This window comes from Hippopotamus amphibius, chromosome 16 (genome assembly GCF_030028045.1).
Source record: "Hippopotamus amphibius kiboko isolate mHipAmp2 chromosome 16, mHipAmp2.hap2, whole genome shotgun sequence".
Lineage (NCBI taxonomy): Eukaryota > Metazoa > Chordata > Mammalia > Artiodactyla > Hippopotamidae > Hippopotamus > Hippopotamus amphibius.
The window spans coordinates 22530610-22552013 of NC_080201.1; positions in this window are offsets into that span (position 1 = coordinate 22530610).

A 21404-nucleotide genomic window follows, 5' to 3' on the forward strand; every position below is an offset into this window, starting at 1 on the left:
ATAGTCCTTCTAACAGATTTTGGGGCGTTCATTGTCTGAGGGGAAAAAAGGCAAGATGAAAATTAAAGAGGCAAATGGTCATAGCTTACATGGCTTGCATTTTGTAAAGCTCCAAAAATAAATTTAGTAGCCGCCTTCACAAGAACTTTTGGCTTATTTTTGTACTAACTTATTGGAAGCAAAATGGTTTTTTTCCTTGGATGACAAAAGGATGCTGTCACTTGTACACAATGGAAGGAAGTTTTGAGTTACTATGTATGAAAGAGACTCCTAGATTTTAACTAAAATTCCATTTTTGCGGTGTTGGTTTTTATTAACTTAATCTCATACAGTTCTTAAACAGCCCTGAGAAGTCATAAGGGTATAAAACTTTAAACACAAGGGCTCAAGAAAATCCACATGCCCATTACCTCTTATTTTAGAGAAATTGAGGATCAATAGTTAAGTGACTTGACCAAGTTCAGGCAGTTAGTAGGGAGCAGGCAAAATACTCAGGCCTCATGGATACCAGTCTCAAACTATTTCAGCTACACATAGGGTAGATATAAATATAGAGCCACTTTTAATAACTTTTAAACTTTCTCTATATAGTATTTAGATGAAGGTGGGGTCAGATTACTTTTAAACAAGTCAGAGAATTAGTCCATTAAAAATGACTAAGAATTACTGTGTTCTGTCATACACACCCCCTTGATGGTACCTATGAAGTCTCGTCTCCTTTTTTTTCTGTTTCCCATACAACATATTTGACACTCTTACAAAGAGTTTTGCTTAAATGAAAAAGGGAAAATTTGTATTTTTACTTGATGAATGTAGAGAAGAAGAGTAGTTGAATAAAATCTTTCTCTCCATTTGGAAAAGAAAGAAGTGATCTCAGATTACCAAAAGCAAGTAGCCATATTAAAAATATGATTGGTAAAAATAAAACAGACAAGTAAACACAAACAAAACTAGATCCATTCCCAACAGTTGACTAATTTTGAAACAATGGCCTAAGTATAGACTGTGAAAGAACAACAAAGACCCATGTTGCAAAAGGGAAGTAAGATGCATTACCTTTAGACTGAAAATAAGATCTACTAGCACTACCCTGAGAAAACCATAATCCAAAAAGAAACATGTACCACAATGTTCCTTGCAGCACCATTTACAATAGTCAGGACATGGAAGCAACCTAAATGCCCATCAACAGATAAATGGATAAAGAAAATGTGGTACATATATACAATGGAATATTACTCAGCCATAAAAAAGAATGAAAGAATGAAATTTTTTCTAGTGAGGTGGATGGACCTAGAGTCTGTCATACTGAGCAAAGTAAGCCAGAAAAAAAAAAAAAAAACAACATAGGGCCAAGGGGAAGCCAGGACGAAGTAAGAGAGTAGCACTGACATATATACACTACCAACTGTAAAACAGATAGCTAGTGGGAAGCTGCTGCATAACACAGGGAGATCAAATCGATGATGAGTGATGATTTAGAGGGCTGAGATAGGGAAGGCGGGAAGGAGTCATGGGAGGGAAGGGATATTGGGATATATGTATAAATACAGCTGATTCACCTTGTTGCACAACAAAAACTGGCACAACAGTGTAAAACAATTATATTCTAAGAAAGAGTTAAAAAAATAAAGTTAGAGAAATGACTATTACCCTAATGGAGAGTCAACTTTAAGAACTCTGGTTAAACTGAAATCAGAAATGAAAGTATCCACTAATAGCTAAATTATTTTGGAAGACAGTAGTGTAGCTTCAATAAAATAACGTCTCTGTTGCCAGTCAGAAAAGGCCTGTGGCCAGCCAAAAATGTCTTTTCTTTTTAAAAGAACTTGAACGAAATTTAGCAAAAGTGAATCAGGATAGAAATATAATCCTGGGGCTCTTACAATGACCATGATATCAAATGTTTTATGAAGTATCCATGTTGTCTTCATATTGTTGTAAGGAATAGAACTGGCAATAATAAAGAAACCAGTGTTTCTTAACAAAGCTGACACAACCTGAAACAGGCTGAATCACAAGTCAATGGACTGACTGTCATTGGAGAATTCAAATATGTGTATGGTAAGGATTCAAATTTCACAGAGAAATTGAAGTCATTGATTTCCAATTTCCCTTCTAAATGCTTGGATATTATGATTTGATGACTATATTGAACCCTCTTTTCAAAAAAATAAACACAAAAGTTATAAAAGAATATAATTTTATAAGTATTCTCCAGATGGTGCACATAAAACACTTACTTTTCCTAAGTTAACACATCTATGATTCATCTCATGAGAAAAAACAGTATTTTTCATGAGATACTTGGCAAGTTGTATGACAGTCCTCTTAGAAATGTCATTCTACCTGTTCTAGTTATTACTACCGGCAGATTGTATGTGAAGACATTGTTTCCGTAACTGGATATGAATAAATAATGAGTCATTTAAGTAATGGCAATATAAAAGCTTTAACAAGTCTTGGTAACTTTTTATTTAATTGCTCTAAACTTCCATTTTTAATTATAGTGCTTACTCATAAAAGATATTTGAGATGTCTTGATGAATTTTTAAGGAATGAATTAATGTACATGTAATCCTTGGTAAACACATGTTTATTTACTTATTCCTCAAACAATTATTAGGATTCCACCTTGTTCCAGGCCCTGAGATGGAGGGGCATAAGATGATTTTTTTTAATATATAATAAAGAAAAATACAAGATTTCCCCTAAAAGAAATACTTGTCTAGCAAGCACATGGAGAGAAGTGAAAGTGAGAGGACATGGACATGAATAGTTAGTACACAAAGTGGCAATAGTAAGCACCATTAGAGAAGTTTATGTAAAAGCTGCAAGAAGTCAAGAAATAGATGGGAATTCCATCCTTGAAATAAATTGTGCTACACACAGTGAATATTCTGAATACAGTGTTGATTAGTTTATAACAATTGTTTTTCTTTTTTGTTTGTTCTTCCCCTTTAGTGTTTAGAAATGGAGTCATAATTCTAGTTTTTCCCTTTACTTTCTCAACAATAATACATACTTTCTTAGAAAACTGATATTTAGTTGTAGACCAACATTTAAAAAATTGTGTGACAAGTGTGTTAACTATGCAGCTCACATCTGTTTAATATCTGCCAAACATCAGGTAAATCAAATTCTATCTCCTGAGCTGGATTATACACAGAGACAAGAAGGTCTGCTTTTAGTTGGTTTTTTTTCCCCCTTGTTGTCACTACACACAAGCCCTAAAATAGCCTCTCTTTCAGGTCAAAATTGTCGCAACAAGGTTTTCAGTTGCTTTCCAGGCACGTATTACAGTTACATAAGATTTTCACATAATCAAAGTTGGGTATTTCTAGAAAGATCAAAAGAGACAGTGAAGTGGAGAGCAGGTGCGCCAGCCTTCTTAGAGGATCTGAGAACACAATTAACCAGCAAATGAGCCCTTGTAGAGCCAGGCTTCCTGAACAGATGAGCACAACAAAAGCCACTGAGAAATGAGGTGGCCAAGGGCCACTCCTGAATGGAGTGTGCACACGGGCATGTGCCCTTGTTCTTGAACTTTAGGAAGAGAGAGAGAAATTCAATAGAGACAGCAGAGTCAAAACAATTATGCAAATATAGGAGACTCTGGGAGGAGATGAAAGATTAGACTGCTTTCACAAAGGCTCTTGTAACAACAGAGATATTCCCTTTTTTCTCTCAATAGCACCAACTTAGGGCTGAAAAAGATGGATGGCAACAGAAGCAACTCAAGCAAAATTAAAGAGCATCATGGCTTAATGACTTGACATTAATAAATATGGCAAACTTAAAATCTACTTCAATAGGGGACAAAGTCAGCCACAAAATTTTCTTAGCTTTGTCAATTATTAGCAGTGTGAGAGGGAACTGGTTGCTTAAACTGTCTGAACTTCTACTCTCTCATTTTTAAAATGATAATAGTAATAATAATAGTTGTAGTAGTAGTAGCAGTAGTGATGGTAGTAGTAAAAATAATTTAAAAAATATACTTTCCTTATAGAGCTATTATGAGGATTCGAGATGAGTATATCAACCACTCACACACAGGATTTACAATGGTGTCATAACCCCTACTGCTAGCTGGGTATCTTGGGCAAGCCACATCCTACCTCTATGCCTCAATTTTTTTAAAGTTTTTTTTAATTGAAATATGGTTGTTTTACAATATTTTTGTTTCTCTGTCTGACTTACTTCACTTAGTATGATCATCTCTAGGTCCATCTATTTCTTTATCAAACAGGAAGAATAATGACTCGACTTAAAAAAGAAAAACTTACTAAGCATTAAGTGAGTTAGTCCATGTAAAAAATGTATACCATTGCCTGGCACATGGTGAGCTAAATATGCTAATTATTCTGTTTCTCTGGATAGGTTATTTTATTTTATTTATTTTAATTTTTTAAATAATTTTATTTTTTATTTAATGGCTGCATTGGGTCTTTGTTGCTGCGCATGAGCTTTCTGTATTGGCAGAGAGTGGGGGCTACTGTTTATCGTGGTGTGCGGGCTCCTTATTGTGGTAGCTTCTCTTATTGTGGAGTGTGGGCTGTAGGCATGCAGGCTTCAGTAGTTGCAGCACATGGGCTCAGTAGTTGTGGCTCTAGGGCTCTAGAGTACAGGCTCAGTAGTTGTGGTGCACTGGCTTAGTTGCTCCATGGCATGTGGGATCTTCCCGGACCAGGTCTCTCGAACCCGTGTCCCCTGCATTGGCAGGCAGATTCTTAACCACTGTGCCACCAGGGAAGCCCTGGATAGGTTATTTTAAATTATTTTGTTTTCCCATCTGAAAAAGGGCTGTAAAATATCTGCCTGCAGAGTTATTGGGAAGAACACAAATAATCTACAGTTAGTGTCATTTACATTTGTGAGTACATGGTCAATGAATATTAGTTTGCTTTATGAGCCATGCCAATATTCCTGGCTAGAGTGATATTTAATTTGAAACTCATAGTTGATAAAGTTTCAGATTTGGATGTTAAATACTATTTAAGAAAACCACACTTTTCTCAAAACTTGTCAATATGATACAACAATCCCCTTCTTCATACATGTAGATTTAATTATTGGACTCAATTTTTCAAGCTTCCTTAGTAATTTTATAAATCCACACCCTTGCCATGGTCTCATCACACACAGAGTCTACAAACCATCCCAAGGGTCTGGGCTTGGCCATGTGACTTGTTTAGGCCAATGGAATGTTAACAAAAACATGAAATTTATGTACACATTTTGGCTTCCTCTCTTGAGCCTTTACCGTTCCCTTTAAAAATACCATGTGTAGCTACTGCTCCTCCAACCTGAGGCTGAGAGTGAGGTACATGGAGCATAGCTATACAAGCTGACCTTCATACCTGTGAGTAAGTAACAAAGTCTTATTATTATATGCCAGTGAGTTTATGTCTTTATTTATTATACAACATTTTGTGATGATTAACAGTTCTACATCATTGACAATGAATATTGCTTCAGCTTCCAAGTGAGTTGCTTACACATTTTTACTAAGATTACACTCTTTCATGTATGGAGCCCAAATCAGTTTCCACGTGTAATTTTGCCCTCAAGATCATTATAAAAAGAAGCTGACACATAATTCTCTCAGGGTAGCAAAGAGGCTAAAGAGCAGAGGGAAATCTTTTAAAACAATGTAAGCCAAAATAACACCCATTGTCACTTGAGGCAAAATATTGCAATTGAGGTAAACAATATCTACACTGAGAGCTGGGGAGAGGTTTTCTTTAGACATTAGGCCATTGCCAATCACATGCATATATCAGGAAGGCAACGTGCATACCCAAGGCAAGACACATGCTTAGAAAAGACCTGAGAAGATCATGAGCTTTCACTTTTGGTTGGTCTTTATGCTCAGAACAAGCAGCAAGAGAAGGCTAAGGCTGAGTTTAAAATCGCCTTTGAAGCATTGGAAGAATGTACCATCACAAAGCCAGTCTGCAAAGAGTGGGAGCAGTGTATTGTATGTATGTATGTATGTATGTATGTATGTATGTATGTATCTATCTATCTATCTATCTATCTACCTACCTATCTGACTGTTCTCTTTGGCTCTCACTTAGTCTTTTTGACTCCAAGCATTCAAAAAATTCTCTGTCAAAACCCTAGCAAAACACAAACTAGAGGAACAGAGGCTTTACAAATCACACACAGCAAAGAATACAGAAATTTTTAAATATAACTTTTAAAAGTCATACACACACAGAAAAACAACTAACAGTAACAGTAAGCCACAAAAACAAAGTCTGAGGGAGGAGACACATATACCTTACACAGTCTAACACATTATAATGTCTTCAATAACAGGTTATGAAGCATGCAAAGACAACAAAGTATGGCCTAATCACAGAATAAAGAAACAGAAACCGTCCCTGAAGAAGCAAAGGCATTAGACTTATTGGACAAATATTTTGAATCAAGTATCTTAAAAATGCTGAAAGAGCTAAAGGAAAGCATGGACAGAGAGCTAAATGAAGCAAGGAGAATGACAGCCCAATAAATAGAGGCTGTCCATAAAGATATGGAAATTATAAAAGGAAATTCTAGAGATGTAAAGTAAAATAATGAAATGAAAATTCACTCTTCACCTGAAGGTTTAAATAGCATATGTTTGCAAGCAAAGGAAAGAATTCATGAGCATGAAGATAGGCCACTTGTAATAATCAAGTCTGAGAAGTAGAATAAAAGAATGATGAAAAATGAACAGAACCTAAGACTAGTGGTGCAAGATCAAGTGTACTAATATATACATAATAGGAGTCCTAGAAAATGAGAAGAGATTAAAAGAAACAGGAAAAATATTTGCAGAAATAATGGCCAGAAATGTCCTAAATTTGATTAAAGACACAAATCTATATATCCAAGAACTCAGTGAAAATTCAGCTTAAAATTGAAATACTTTAATATAAATCTAACAATATATATAGAATCTGTATAAGAAAAACTGCCAAACTGGATGAAAGAAGTTAAAGAACTAAATAAATGGAGAGAGATTTCACGTTCACACAAAGAAAGGCTCAATATTGTCAAGATATCAGTTCTTACCAACTTGATGTATGGGTCTGATACAATCCCACTCAAAATCCCAACAACTCATTTTGTGGATATCAGTGGACTGATTCGCAAGTTTAAATGGAGAGACAAAAGACCCAGAATAACCAACACAGTATAGAAATAAAAGACCAAAATCAGATGACTGATAGTACCAGACTTCAAGACTTACTATAAAGCCGCAGTAATCAAGCATTGTGACAGTGGTGAAAGAACAGACTAATAGATCAATGGAACATAATAGAGAGCCTAGAAATAGACTCACAAATATAAACCCATCTTTGACAAAGAGGCAAAAAGGAATCTAAAGATTCTTTAAAAATTTATAAGAATGCTAACACTAATAAATTCAGCAAAGTTGCAGGATATGAGAACAGCACATAAAAATCATTTGTATTTCTATACACCAGCAATGAAAAATCCAAAAAGGATATTAAGGAAACAATTCCATTTACAGTTGCATCCAAGAGAATAACATACCTAGGAATAAATGTAACCAAGGGGGTGAAGAATTTATACACTGAAAACTAAAAAACATTACTGAAAGAAATTAAAGGAGACCTAAGTGAATGGAAATACATATTGTTAAGATATGATTGTTAAGCCATCTACAGATTCAAAACAATTCCTATTACAAGTTGAATGGCTCTTTTGTAGCAGAAATGGAAAACCCTATTATCAAATTCATATGTAAATTCAAGGGGCCCCAAATAGTCAAAATGATACTAAAAAAGTAGAACAAAGTTGGAACATTCATGCTTCTTGATTTTAAAACTTACTGCTACAAAGCAAGAGTGATGAAAACAATGTGGGTAGTCTTTTAGATGAATGTAAAACTGGGAGTCCAGAAATAAACATGTACCTCTATGGCATATTGATTTTCTACAAGAGTGCCAAGAACATTCAAAGGAAAAGGAATAATCTCTTCAACAAGTAGTTCTGGGATCACTGGATTTCCACATGCAAGAGAATGAGTTTGGAGCCCTACTTGACACTATATTTCAAAATGAATTCAAAACGGATCAATGAGCTAACTCTAAGAGCTACAATTTAAAACTCTTAGAAAAAGAAAACATAAGAGTAAACTTCATGACATTTGTCACATTCTTAGATGTGACACCAAAAGCACAAGCAAAAATAATAACAAAAAATAGATAAATAGGGCTTCATCAAAATTAAAAACTTTTGTGCATTAGAGGACATTATCGAGAAAGTAAAAAAGAAAAAACTTTGGGAAAATAATTTGCAAATATCTGATTTAATTTTCTAGTATCCAGAATATATGAAGAACTCCTATATCTCAACAACAAAAAGAAACCACCCAATTGTAATTTTGTCAATGTACTTGAAGAGCCATTTCTCAAAAGAAGGTATAGTAAAGGCCAGCAGGTATATGAAAAGATGCTTAACCATTGGGGAAGTGCAGATTGAAAGCCCAATGATATGCCAATTTACACCCACTAAAATAGCTGTCATTTGAAAAAATGGAAACTAAGTGGAGGAATTGGAACACCCATACATTGCTATAAAATGGAATATAAAATGTTGCAGCTTCTGTTAAAAAAAAAAAACAGTTTGGCATTTTTTCAAAAAAATAAATACATAATTACTGTATAACCCAGGAATTCCATTCCTAGGTAGATACCCAAATAAGTAGAAAACAGGTACTCAGACAAATACTTGTTCACCAATGTTCATAGTGGCACTATTTTCAATAGCCAAAAGGTGGAAACGACTCAAATGTTCATCAGCAGATGACTGGATAAACAAAATGTGGCAGGTACATGGAAGGAAAACTAGAGAAGGGATGCATTACTTCTACATGCCACAGGTTGACTGAATCTTAAAACATAATGCTAAGTGAAAGGAACCAGACCCAAAAGGTCATATGTAGTATCATTCCACTTACTTGAAATATCCAGAACAGGCAAATCTATAGAGAGGAAGAATGCAGACTGGTGCTCTCCAGTTGTTGGGGCGTTGGGGGCATGGTTATGACTACTTAGTAAGTATGGGGTTTCCTTTTGTGGGCGATAAAAATATTTTTGAAACATTTAATAGTGGTAGTGTATCACAACATTATAAATGTATTAAATTCCAGTGGAATGTGCACTTTAAAATAGTTCATTTTATTTTTACGTGAATTTCATCTCCAATTTTTTAAAAAGCCAGCAAAGGGGGGCATTTTGTACCATTACTCATATGTGATTTTTGCAGATTTAAACTGGGTACTCTTTGTCTCAGTTTCCCTCCACAACCCATCTCTCTTTATCTGGAAAACCACCTTTTCTGTTTTCACAGATAACTTCTCATTTAAGTTCTGTTTCTAATTTTATGAGTTTCTCCCTTGTCAGTTATCATCTGTTGTTTTCAATAATCCACCCAGTAAAATTACAACATTTGGTTAAACAATTACAAACATGATGTTTCTATGTATTTGTGGCTATAAATCAGAAAATGTGGGTCCACATTTTTTCAGCTACTATAAAGCAGATAATTTTACGCAAATTGTTTCATTTATCTGGATCTGATTTATTTCAGATGCTAAACTTATTATTACATAAATTAAAAAAAAAAACTTCCTGGGGCTTTTATTTAACATCTAATTGCTTTATGTGGGTTTTAGTCCGTAAAACACTATAAAATCAATACAAATACAACCGCCAGCAATAAGGTAGTGATGTGATAATAGTCATGTTTCATTCCTTCATTCATTCACACTACAAATACTCTGTGCACTTCTTCTGTACTGTCTCTGGAGATATAAATATTATCAACAATGATATTTTCAGTAATCATTAATCTACTGAGTCTACGGAAGACACATATATAATAATGGTGACGATGGTGAAGTATTTATGGCGATACTTTAGAAAGCCTCTGGAAAAAAAAACCAACAGATAAAGACAGTTATGTCTGTTTTATTATCTCCTTTTTATTTGAAGAGGCATAATTAAACAAAGCTGATGCAAAACATCTGTAAGTCAATTATTTGATACACAAATGTGCAGATGACATCTATATATTAAGCAATAACAAGCAAGATTTTCTCAAGAGATAATTCCACTGGATGCATTTAAATTACTCATCTAGCACCCTGTAATAGATAGTGGGTGTCTTGAATTTCTGATAACTTGGAAGTCATCCCTCCAAGCATCTCTAAAGCAGTCAACTGAGGAGGTGATTTGATTACCCTCAACTTATGAAACATTAGTTATTATGTATTATAAATTGCATAACAGATATCTAGGGTATAAGACCAGCATTATAATTCTAAGAAAAGCTGTTCTCCCAATTTTAGTATCACGGACAACATTAGAGGTACAATGTCATAATGTAGAGAAAAAAAATCTTTAGGTTTGATGAGGCCACAACTAGACTGGTAACTGGCACTTACGAGCTGTGTGATATTGAGTGAGTTAATATTATGGTGATACATGGTATCTGATCTTATTGTGATGATCATTTTATAATGTATAAAAATCTCAAATCACTATGTTGTACACATGAAACTAATATAATATTGTATATTAATTATAACTCAATAAAATATCTCTGAGACCCAGTTGAGATACCTAAAAATAAAGACAGGACAAAAAACATATATTCTGAGACAGGATTTTGTGCTAGGCTCTGTAAAAGTGAGTGGCGTTCTAAAAGTGAGCTAGACTAGTACCTGTCTTCAAAGAACTTATGACTGCTTGTATCAGTTACCTATTGCAGCATTAAAACCACCCCTAAACTTAGTGATTTAAATTAAAAACCACTTATTATTTCCCATGATTTACTTGGTTGACAGGGTGATTATTCTGGTTTGAATTGACTTTTCTGGGGCTAGACTTGCTCACACATCCTGTTTCTCAGCAGGAACATCTGTGATGAGTGGGATAGCTGGGGCCTCTCTTCATGTGATTTCTCATCCTGCAGAAATTCAGTCTGGGCTTGTTCACAAGATGGCAAGAGGATGCAAAGCAAGGGAGGAAAAGTTCCAAGGTGCAAACATTTTAGAGGCTTGCATTTCATTTTCCAATATTCCATTGGCCAGTAAGAGTCACATAGCAAAACACAGACTCAAGGGCTAAATACATACATTCTAACTCTAGATGAAAGGAGCGGCAATGTCACAAGGTCATAAATATAGGGACGGGAAGAATTGTTTGGCCATTTTTAAAAACAATGTTCCACATTGCACAAGTGGATAAACTCCCTTCTCATTTTAGATCTCGATGTTAAAATATCTCCTCGCTCCAAAAGGAAGTCACAATCCAACACAAAATTGGGAGCCCTGAATAGAGGATTTAGAGTGCAACAAGTTACTGTCAAACCCAATGTGAATTTGCAGAATTTTGTACTGATAGTATCTTTTGATTCTCTAATGATCTGGATTTGTGTTCCCAAGTTTCTGAATTAGCAGGAGGGGAATCATGCTCCTATTATGTAGCCAATAATGCCATAGCTGTTTATTTACAGGAATCTTAATTATTCATCGCAGCCTTCCTTAAGATAGGACAATATTCCCCAAAATGTATTTAGAAAAATGATCATTTAAGTTCTCGGGGTAGAATAGGTTTGTGGATTCCTTGGTTAAATTTTTGTAAACTATTACTGCAGGAATTTTGAAAAGACTTTAATATGCTGATGAGTATTGCATTTTTTTAATAAGGGAATATAATGTATATTGTTTTCTGAACTTAATTCCATTTGTAGATAAAGAAAATAAGGGATAAATGACTACACTTAAAAAGGGCTTCTTCTGATTCAGGCAGTGCACATTCACAATCTCATTCAATATTTACAATTGAGACAGGTGTTATAGTCATTAGAAAACTAGTAAAACAGAAGATAAGAGAAGCTCGCTAACTTGCCAGATTCCACATATCTTGGAAGTGACAGGTTTGTGTACCAAAACCATTTTGACTTGGGACATAACCTAACTATCAAACTGTACCAATTTCAGGTTATGCTTCTTCCAGCTTCTACCCCTAGGAGTCAAGGGGATCTTTGTTTGCCTCTCCCAGGTCCATAATCCCGTTCTGGCCCCAAATGGGGCACTCACGCTCTGCACAGGCATGTGGTGTTTTCCTGCCAGGATCACTCAAAGCATAGCATTAAGCACATATACATTCTCCCCTCCAAATCAATTCCCATATTGCTCTCCAAGAACACTCTGCACAGCTAGGCAGTGAGGCTTCATATTAATCATGTTTTCTAATTATTTATTTATTAGAACAAGGGAGTTGAACACCTGGCAACATTTACATTTGCAAATTAGGGAAGCAGCCTCACTTCAGCAGAAATCTGATTTTATTATTTGCCTTGTAAAACCAAGTTGGCTCAGTGGTGGAGAAAGTTATATTAATAAAAGCAAAGATGAAATGCTGGAAATAATCTCTTTTCTCACCTTCAGATTTGGTATATATTGGGCAAATTTGTACACGTGAAACTTAATTCATGATGCAATTGCTAGGGTGAAATAAATAGAATATTGATATATGAATCTCATTCTTTCATTAATTCAAGAAATCTTAGTTGAGCACTTGCTATATTCACGCCACTACAACTGGCACTGTCATAATTTAAGGACATGAGTTCAAACAGACATATGGTCAATTTCTGAATTGCACTAAACACGTAGAGTCTGCATGTCTTTACTAGACATGGGGATTATAATTACATTATAGGTGCTTTTGAAGCTTAAAATGGATATAAACACAGCATCTAACTCATAGGTGAGTCACACCCCATGTTAGTTGGCTTCTCACCCTCCCCATCCCACTTAAGCATGGTGATCATAAAGATAAAAAGACATAGCCCATAGTTACAGGCTTTCAATCAATAAGAAAGATAAATTAGAGTTTCTGAAAAAATGTGATCAGTGTCACAAAAAAATCAAATTTATGCGAGTGAAAGGTAATTTGGGATATGGACATATAGGATCATATAGTTAAAATTTCTAAATTTGTAGTACATTTGACCCTTGAACAAGTGAGTTACGGATGCAGACCCTCTGCGCAGTAGAAAATCTGCACATAACTTTGCGGTCGGCCCTCCGTATCCTCGGTTCCATATCCTCAGATGCAACCAACTGATGATCATGCAGTATTGTATTTACTATAGAAAAAAATCCACATATAAGTGGACTCATGCAGTTCAGACCTGTGTTGTTAAGGGTCATCTGATATCTAGAAAAAGGAGAAGGGAGCTAGGATTAGAAGATGTTTACATAATGAATGGCTTTAGAATGAGCCTTAGGTGACTGAAATGTATCTTGTAGCCAAATGATTCCACCGACAGCCAAGAGTCATGCTTCATGGAACTTAATTTAGCCGTTGCGTACCTTGTGGGAGGGCAACTGAGAATGGAAATGGGAGAGCCAATTGGAATACTATAAAATTGTAATTTCTTAGAGGATGCCAAGTCCTCTAACTTTCTGGATGCACTCTCTAAACCACGAGCTCCCAAAAAGAATATTTCTCTCCTTTGGAAGAAAATTTCAAACCTCCTAGACTCAGAAGTCCAATTGCATCAGATGTTAAAATTAGAACATCTCTGTCCTGCTGTAAGGACTTCAGGCTAGAGATAGTGGTGATCCAGACAAGGGCAATGAAAATGGAATTAAGAAAACACATGGAAGACTCCCTCTCCTATTGGGTGAAAAGTTCTCAGATAGGGCCCTGTGTGCAAATTAATAATTGTATATCTGAAACCTTTAAAACAAACATGTGGTAAACTACCTCCCAAAGAAATGCATAACACTGAGGAACACTTCTGAAACTACTGCAAATATACTGAATATGGAGCAAGTTGAAATAAAAGAGCACAGTGAGAAATCAGCAGTGTCACATTGGACAAACAACTTCACACCTCACTTCTATGATGGATAATATTAAACTATGAACACCATACATCATAAAATATATGAAGTTATCAGTATAATACTAGGCATATAATACATTTTCAGTAATAAGGTTGTGTGTTTATGACATAACATGCAATGCATAGTTGTATGAAAGATTTCTGTTGGCCAGAAAATATTTCAATGGAGAAAAAATTTCTTCTGTATGAAGAAAGAATTAATGGAAAAGTAATTTGGGATAAATACTATATATGTATTAATCCATGCTAGAGCCCAGAAAAATAAAAAGAGAAGAAATAAAATTTACATATAGGGAATGTAGAGCATGTACATTTATTTCTACATATTATCAAGACTTGAATAAAGATGCACCTAAAAAGAGCAGGCAGCTGAATTGTTCACCTGGTGGGATCCAACTGCCCTACATGGCAAGTGCTAGCTACCTGCATGGAAAACAGATGTTACCACTTTTACTTAATGGGATAGCGGGAAGCTGGTGAGGATAAAATTCCTGTGTTACCTTCAATGTTGTGATTTTTACTGTTTAGTAACTTTTCAAATCTGTGTATACCTGGAGCAGATAAAAGCATCTATTTATTTTTTCCTTCACTGTATCTACATACTGCATCACATTTACCATGTTCACGGCACTCATCTGCATCAACATATGATGCCAGAAAATACTGGCCCACTTCAGAACACTGAGTGCATCTCTCTACCAAAATAGGATTTCTAAGACTTAGACATGACCTCCTTTTGTCAAAATTACTCCATCCAAAGCCAACAGACATAAAAATCTGTCCGAATGGTATATGACCTCTCTGTATGTATTGGGCTGGCCAAAAAGTTCATTCAGGTTCTCCTGTTATAGGTCCCCAAAAACCCGAACGACCTTTTTGGCCAGCTCAGTATGTTCTTACAGCATATATTTAGAGTGTAAAATTTGGTATCCCAATCTCCCAATTCATCCCCCCCACAACCTTCCCCGCTTTCCCCACTTGGTGTCCATGTGCTTGTTCTCTACATCTGTGTCTCTGTTTCTGCCTCGCATTTCCTCTTTCATAGTTGTTAGCATTTGCCTTATGTACTGAGGTGCTCCTATATTGGGTGAATATATATTTATAATTGTTATCTCCTCTTCTTGGATGGATCCCTTGATATTTATGTAATGTCCTTTCTTGTCTCTTGTAACATTTTTTATTTTAAAGTCTATTTTATCTGATGTGACTGTTGCTACTCCAGCTTTCTTTTGATTTTCATTTGCATGGAAAATCTTTTTCTATCCCCTCACTTTCCGTCTGTATGTGTCCCTAGGTCTGAAGTGGATCTCTTGTAGACAGCATATATATAGGTCTTGTTTTTATATCCATTCAGCCAGTCTGTGTCTTTTGGTTGGTGCATTTAGTCCGTTTACATTCAAGGTAATTATCAATATGTATGTTCCTATTACGATTTTCTTAATTGTTTTGTTTTTGTTTTTGTAGGTCCTTTTCTTCTCTTATGTTACCCACTTAGAGAAGTTCATTTAGCATTTGTTGTAAGGCTGGTTTGGTGTTGCTGGATTCTCTCAGCTGTTGCTTGTCTGTAAAGCTTTTGAGGTCTCCGTCAAATCTGAATGAGATCCTTGCTGGGTAGAGTATTCTTGGTTGGAGGTTCTTCCCTTTCATCACTTGAAATATATCGTGCCACTCCCTTCTGGCTTGCAGAGTTTCTGCTGAGAAATCAGCTGTTACCCTTATGGGAATTCCCTTGTGTGTTATTTGTTGTTTTTCCCTTGTTACTTTTAATAACTTTTCTCTGTCTTTAATTTTTGTCAATTTGACTACTATATGTCTTGGCATGTTTCTCCTTGGGTTTATCGTGCCTGGGACTCTCTGCACTTCCTGGAGTTGGGTAGCTATTTCCTTTCCCATATTAGGGAAGTTTTCAACTAGAATCTCTTCCAATATTTTCTTGGGTCCTTTCTCTCTCTCTTCTCCTTCTGGGACCCCTATAATGTGAATGTTGGCACATTTAACTTTGTCCCAGAGGTCTCTTAGGCTGTCTTCAGTTCTTTCCATTCTTTTCTCCTTATTCTTTTCCGCATCAGTGATTTTCACCATTCTGTCTTCCAGGTCACTTATTCACCCTTCTGCCTCAGTTAATCTGCTATTGGTTCCTTCTAGTGTATTTTTCATTTCAGTTATTGTGTTGCATATCTCTGTTTGTTTGCTCTTTAATTCTTCTAGGTCTTTGGTAAACTTTTTGATCTTTGCATCCAGTCTCTTTTCAAAGTCCTGGATCATCTTCACCATTATTATTCTGAATTCTTTTTCTGGAAGGGTGCCAATCTCCTCTTCATGTAGTTGTTTTTCTGGGGTTTTATCCTGTCCCTTCATCTGGTGCAAAGTCCTGTGCTTTTTCATTTTCTCTATCTTTCTGTGTCTGTGGTTTTCAGTTCCACAAGACGAAATACTGCTGATACTGCTTGATACTGCTGTCTGCCCTCTTGTGGGGGAAGGTGTCTAGGAGGCTCGTGTGTGCTTCCTGATGGGAGGGACTGAGCTCAATTTGTACTTGAAGCTACTTTTGACTTCATCGAGCACGAACAGAGGAATTCTTTAATGCCTATGGTGCTCTCTAAGAACATGACTTTCCGTTTTGTCATTGTGAACACTACTTAACCAGTTTTAAAATCCTTCCTGGTGAAATCAGACTGGTTACTCATCAGTTTTATAGTCTTCAGACTATCTTATCACAATTAAAACAATGAAAGAAATGATATCATCGGTATCATTTATCACAGCAGTCCCCAACCTTTTTGGCACCAGGGGCCGGTTTCGTGGAAGACAGTTTTTCCACAGGGACGGTTCATGATCCTTCACTGGCTGCCCCACTGCTCACCTCCTGCCAGTGCAGCCTGGTTTCTGGGCTGGTACTGGTCCAGGGGTTGGGGACCCCTGATTTATCAAACTTTCTATTTATTCAGAGAAATGTGCTAAGTATTTTACCTATATTGTCTATTTTATTGTTAATTGCTATTGTCTTTGTTTAAAGATGAGAAAATTCAGGAAAAAAGTGATTGTCAGTCACATATCTAGAAAAAAGACTGAAGAGTATTTAACAGGCAAAGGACACAGAAGTTGCTTTAGGAAAAATGCATAACCTGTTTCCCTCAGGAATTAGCTAGCCCAGATCCTGTTCAAATTCTGGCTCCAAAAATATAACCTCTATGCCTTACTTGCCATATCTTTATAAAATGTTGATAATTACAGTTCCTACCTTGCAGGGGGTACCTATGAGGATCAAATAGCTAACATAAGCAAAGCTCTGAGAATAAAGCTGGGTACATTGTAAATGTTAACTGTATTAGTTATTATTAATAGCAACATCATAATTAGGGGTTACAGCTAACATTTTTCTTTGTTCTCATAACTTGATAAACTGGAGGAGCCTGTGAACTGTGAAACTAAAAGATCTCTTTTACATTTTAGCATAAGTCCTAGACTGGAATGAAACCAAAACTTTTTTATATGTCCTTTCCTCTGATCTTTCTTACTCTTCCATATTTTATGTTCAGTATCTGCAGGAAAATTGGCTGAACTTTAAGGAGGACAAATACCTTAATCACTTTCTGGGGTACAGTGGCCTAGTCCCTTGTCTTGGGGATTATTTAACCTTTGCTCTACAGAGATGCTTCTTTTTCCTGTGCGGGAACTGATGGTGTGATAAGTGGCCTTCAGTTTTTCCATGATCTGAGTTGGTGCCAGGTGACAGTTGAGTCACCGCCCTGGACTTAGTGCTAGGCGACCAGGTGACTTAGGAGTTGGAGAGTCAGCATCTCTTAATGGCAATACACATTCTGAAGAACTGACTTCCAATAGACCATTGCTAGCAAAAGAGGAGAAAGTGATGCGTTATCTTCAGACCTCTTCACTGTATACTCTTACTTCTCTGAATTTCCAGTGAACTCAGTTGATGCTGTTGTCCTGGCTCTCAGTGAGGAAGCTCTGGTCTTTAGCAACTCCATGACAGCTACTAAATTGAGAAAGATATATGCACATATTGCAATGTTTATAACAATACAATGCAGAATAGTATCAATAGTATTATCAGAATGTCCCAGGTATATGTGTGTGTGTACATGTATGTGTGTCTATATCCAAAAATACTGGGAAAAAAACATTTCAATGATACCTAGATTATGGGCTTTAATTTTTTCTCCTTTATATTATATAATCTGTTCCTTCTACTCTGAACATGAATTATGTATATAATCAGAAACAGTGTGAACAAAACCATTATACACAATAAAACCTTTAAAGTTGATAGTAAATATCTAAATTGACCAATAATTCTGTTTGATAGTTGATATTTGAAAACCAAGGAAAACTATTGGTCTAGTCTAGAGAAATATCCTACTCCAAATAAATCAAAAAGAAACAGAAATTATAAGGAAAAAACCCACCACGAAGCTTTTATACTCCTCTACAAAGAACTTTAAGATAAAAAATAATAGTAAAATAAACTTATCAATGAAAGGAAGTATATTTGTATAAGTGGCCTTTTGAGTCTGCCAGTTAAATTGCCATTCATGTTCTCATGTGATGTTCTCAACAATATTGTAATGTGAGTATTATTGTCCCATTTTGCATAGTAAGTGGTCTTTGCAAAGACATTCAGCTGGTAAGTGTGAACCAGAGCCGAAACTCAGAACTCTACTCCTAGCAGCCTCAAGAAAAAAAAAAAGAAAAAGAAAGAAAAAGAAATCACATACATTTCGGAATTCTGTATTTGCGGTGTGAACAAGGAAACATTCTTAACAGATATGCAGATCCCTAAGAAGGACAGGAAAATCACTACACAAAGTTTTGACTTTTAAAATTAAGACATATTTCTTTATTTCTCTGTCAAAATTAATCTAACATATTTCCCAAATCACCTGGAATTGGAACAGGTGCCTACCTAAGGTGAAATGAGATGTAAAGAAGCACAGGGCTCCTCTCATGCTGAGCACTAACCATTATACAAGACATTGTATTAGACTTTACAGCCACTAGCTCAAGGAACTCTTCAAAAAATCTTATATGTAGTGGAGTATTATTCAGCCATTAAAAAAGAATGAAATCCTGCAATTTGTGACAACATGGATGGACTGGGAGGATATTATGCTAAGTAATGTAAGTCAGAGAAAGACAAATACCATATGAGTATAGTCTAAAAAACAAAACCAATGAACAAATAAAACAGAAACAGACTTACAGATACAGAGAACAAATTAATAGCTGTCAAGGGGGAGAGGGGTGGGAGGAGAGGCAAAATAGGTGAAAGGGATTATGACGTACAAACTACCAGTTATAAAATAAGTCATGGGGATGTAACGTACAGCACAGGGAACATAAGCAGTATTTTATAATAACTTTGCATGCTGTGTAATCTATAAAAATATTGAATCACTATTCACCTGAAACTAATATAATTGTACACCTGAAACTAATATAATGCTTTAAGTCAACTATATTTCAATTAAAAAACATAAAAATCTGCTGGGAGCAATCCCCATTCCCCATTTAAAGATGAGCAGAAGGGGGCCTAGAGAAAGCTGAATAGCTTTACCGGAGATTTCTTAGGAACAGCTTTGGGATTTGAAACTGGACTTCTGTGGTTCCAAAGTCCTTGTGTGTGTGTGTGTGTGTGTGTGTGTGTGTGTGTGTGTGTTTCTTTAATTTGTTTGTTTGGTTTGGTTTGTCTATATAGTATTTTTTTAAAGCTCAAATTTTGAAGCAGGCATCCAGGGAAGGTTCTTGAATTTATAATAAATTTTGTAACTAGGAGATCCAAGGGTACATAGGAGATTATGTGGTGTCATCTCTAAGTAGAGTATTGTTAGTCTGAGTTCACTGTGACACTGTTTACACACATACACACAACTATGTACATACAACTAAATACATAAACCATCATTCTGCCTTGGATTAAGCCAAGATAATCTCTCATTATCATTGGCTCATAGCTTTGCAGCTTCACCCTGACACTTTTAAATAAGGACACCTAATTCTAGCTGACACACATCTCAGTAGCTTAATACCGTGTGATTATTTCTCACTCAAAGTCAAATCATCATATTGTATGCTTTTATTATATACAATTTTACTGGTCAGTTATACCTCTCTATAAGGCTGGAAAATGCAATAGTTACATATTTTTTGCATAATTTTTTCTTGCCATTGTTTCAGCAAAATCATTTCAATCCGAATGTTTTATATGAGGGTGTTCATTTTATTAATCTTTAAATTGTAGCAACATATTTTCTCTACTCTTGATTGTATACTTCTTTTTATAATAAAAAAGACAATTTTTTTAAAAATTTAAATTGCAAGGGAGGTAGAGAAATGTAGTTTCACATGGATTTTTGGTGAGCATTAACTTTCTCTGCCACAGTTGTGAAGTCACCTTCCAACTTAGTTTTGGAACAGCCTCAGCCCTCATCAAACAAAACAAAACAAAGCAAAAGATACTGTAATCGCAACCCTCTCAGTAGGCAATTTGCAAAGGAAAAAAGACAAATCACCAATGAGTATATGAAAGGCATTTGTTATTGCACCTAACAAAATAATGCAAAGGAAACACTTAAAATATTTCATTACTGTTTAAATCCTCAGTTTTTATTAGGTTGTGGAAATATAGTTCTCAGGTGCTTTTGGTAGGAATGCAAACTGATATGTCTTTTAGGTAAAAAAATCTAGCTATATGAAATAAAATGTAAATGTATAAACTTTGTAGCAAATCCTGTTTCAGACATTTCTTCTAAAGTAATTATCAGACATGTGCACCAAAATATGTGTGCCTGTGAAAATATTCACTGTGACAATGTTAATACACACTCATATACACAAATAAAGTAACTTGTTTGTCCATTAATTAGTATTCATTGTGGTGACCCATAAATTGTAGCCTTTTAAAATAATAAGGTAACTTTATAGATGGATGAGTAGATGGATGGTGGGGGAGGGAGAGAGAGAGAGACATCTGGGATATTTTATTAATAAACAGGGTGATTTAAAATCATTCAAGTTAAAAAAAATCACTCAAGTTAATATCAGAAGAAAAGGGTGGATCAGGTATTATGTATTGCTAATCTATTATACACCACAGTCATATTTAGTCCTCACAGCAACTCTTTGATTTGGGTGTTAAAATCTATAATTTAAAGAAGCAGCAAAGAGTTCAACTCACAGAGACTGAAAGTGGTACATTTGGGATTCTAACCCAGGTCGGTCTGGTTCCAAATCTGATGCTCTTTCTGCTGCACCAAGCTGCTTCCACAGCAGTTGGAACTTGTCTGCATCTGTTCTATACTTGTTTGCATTTTTCCATTTTAAAGCAACAGCCACCCCCTGCCCCACCAGACTCAGCAACACTTTGGTTTCCCTTCCCATTGCTGTGGCAGATCCACTCACCTCCCTGGCTTTCACGAGCAGCTCTGCAGAGCACTCGAGCA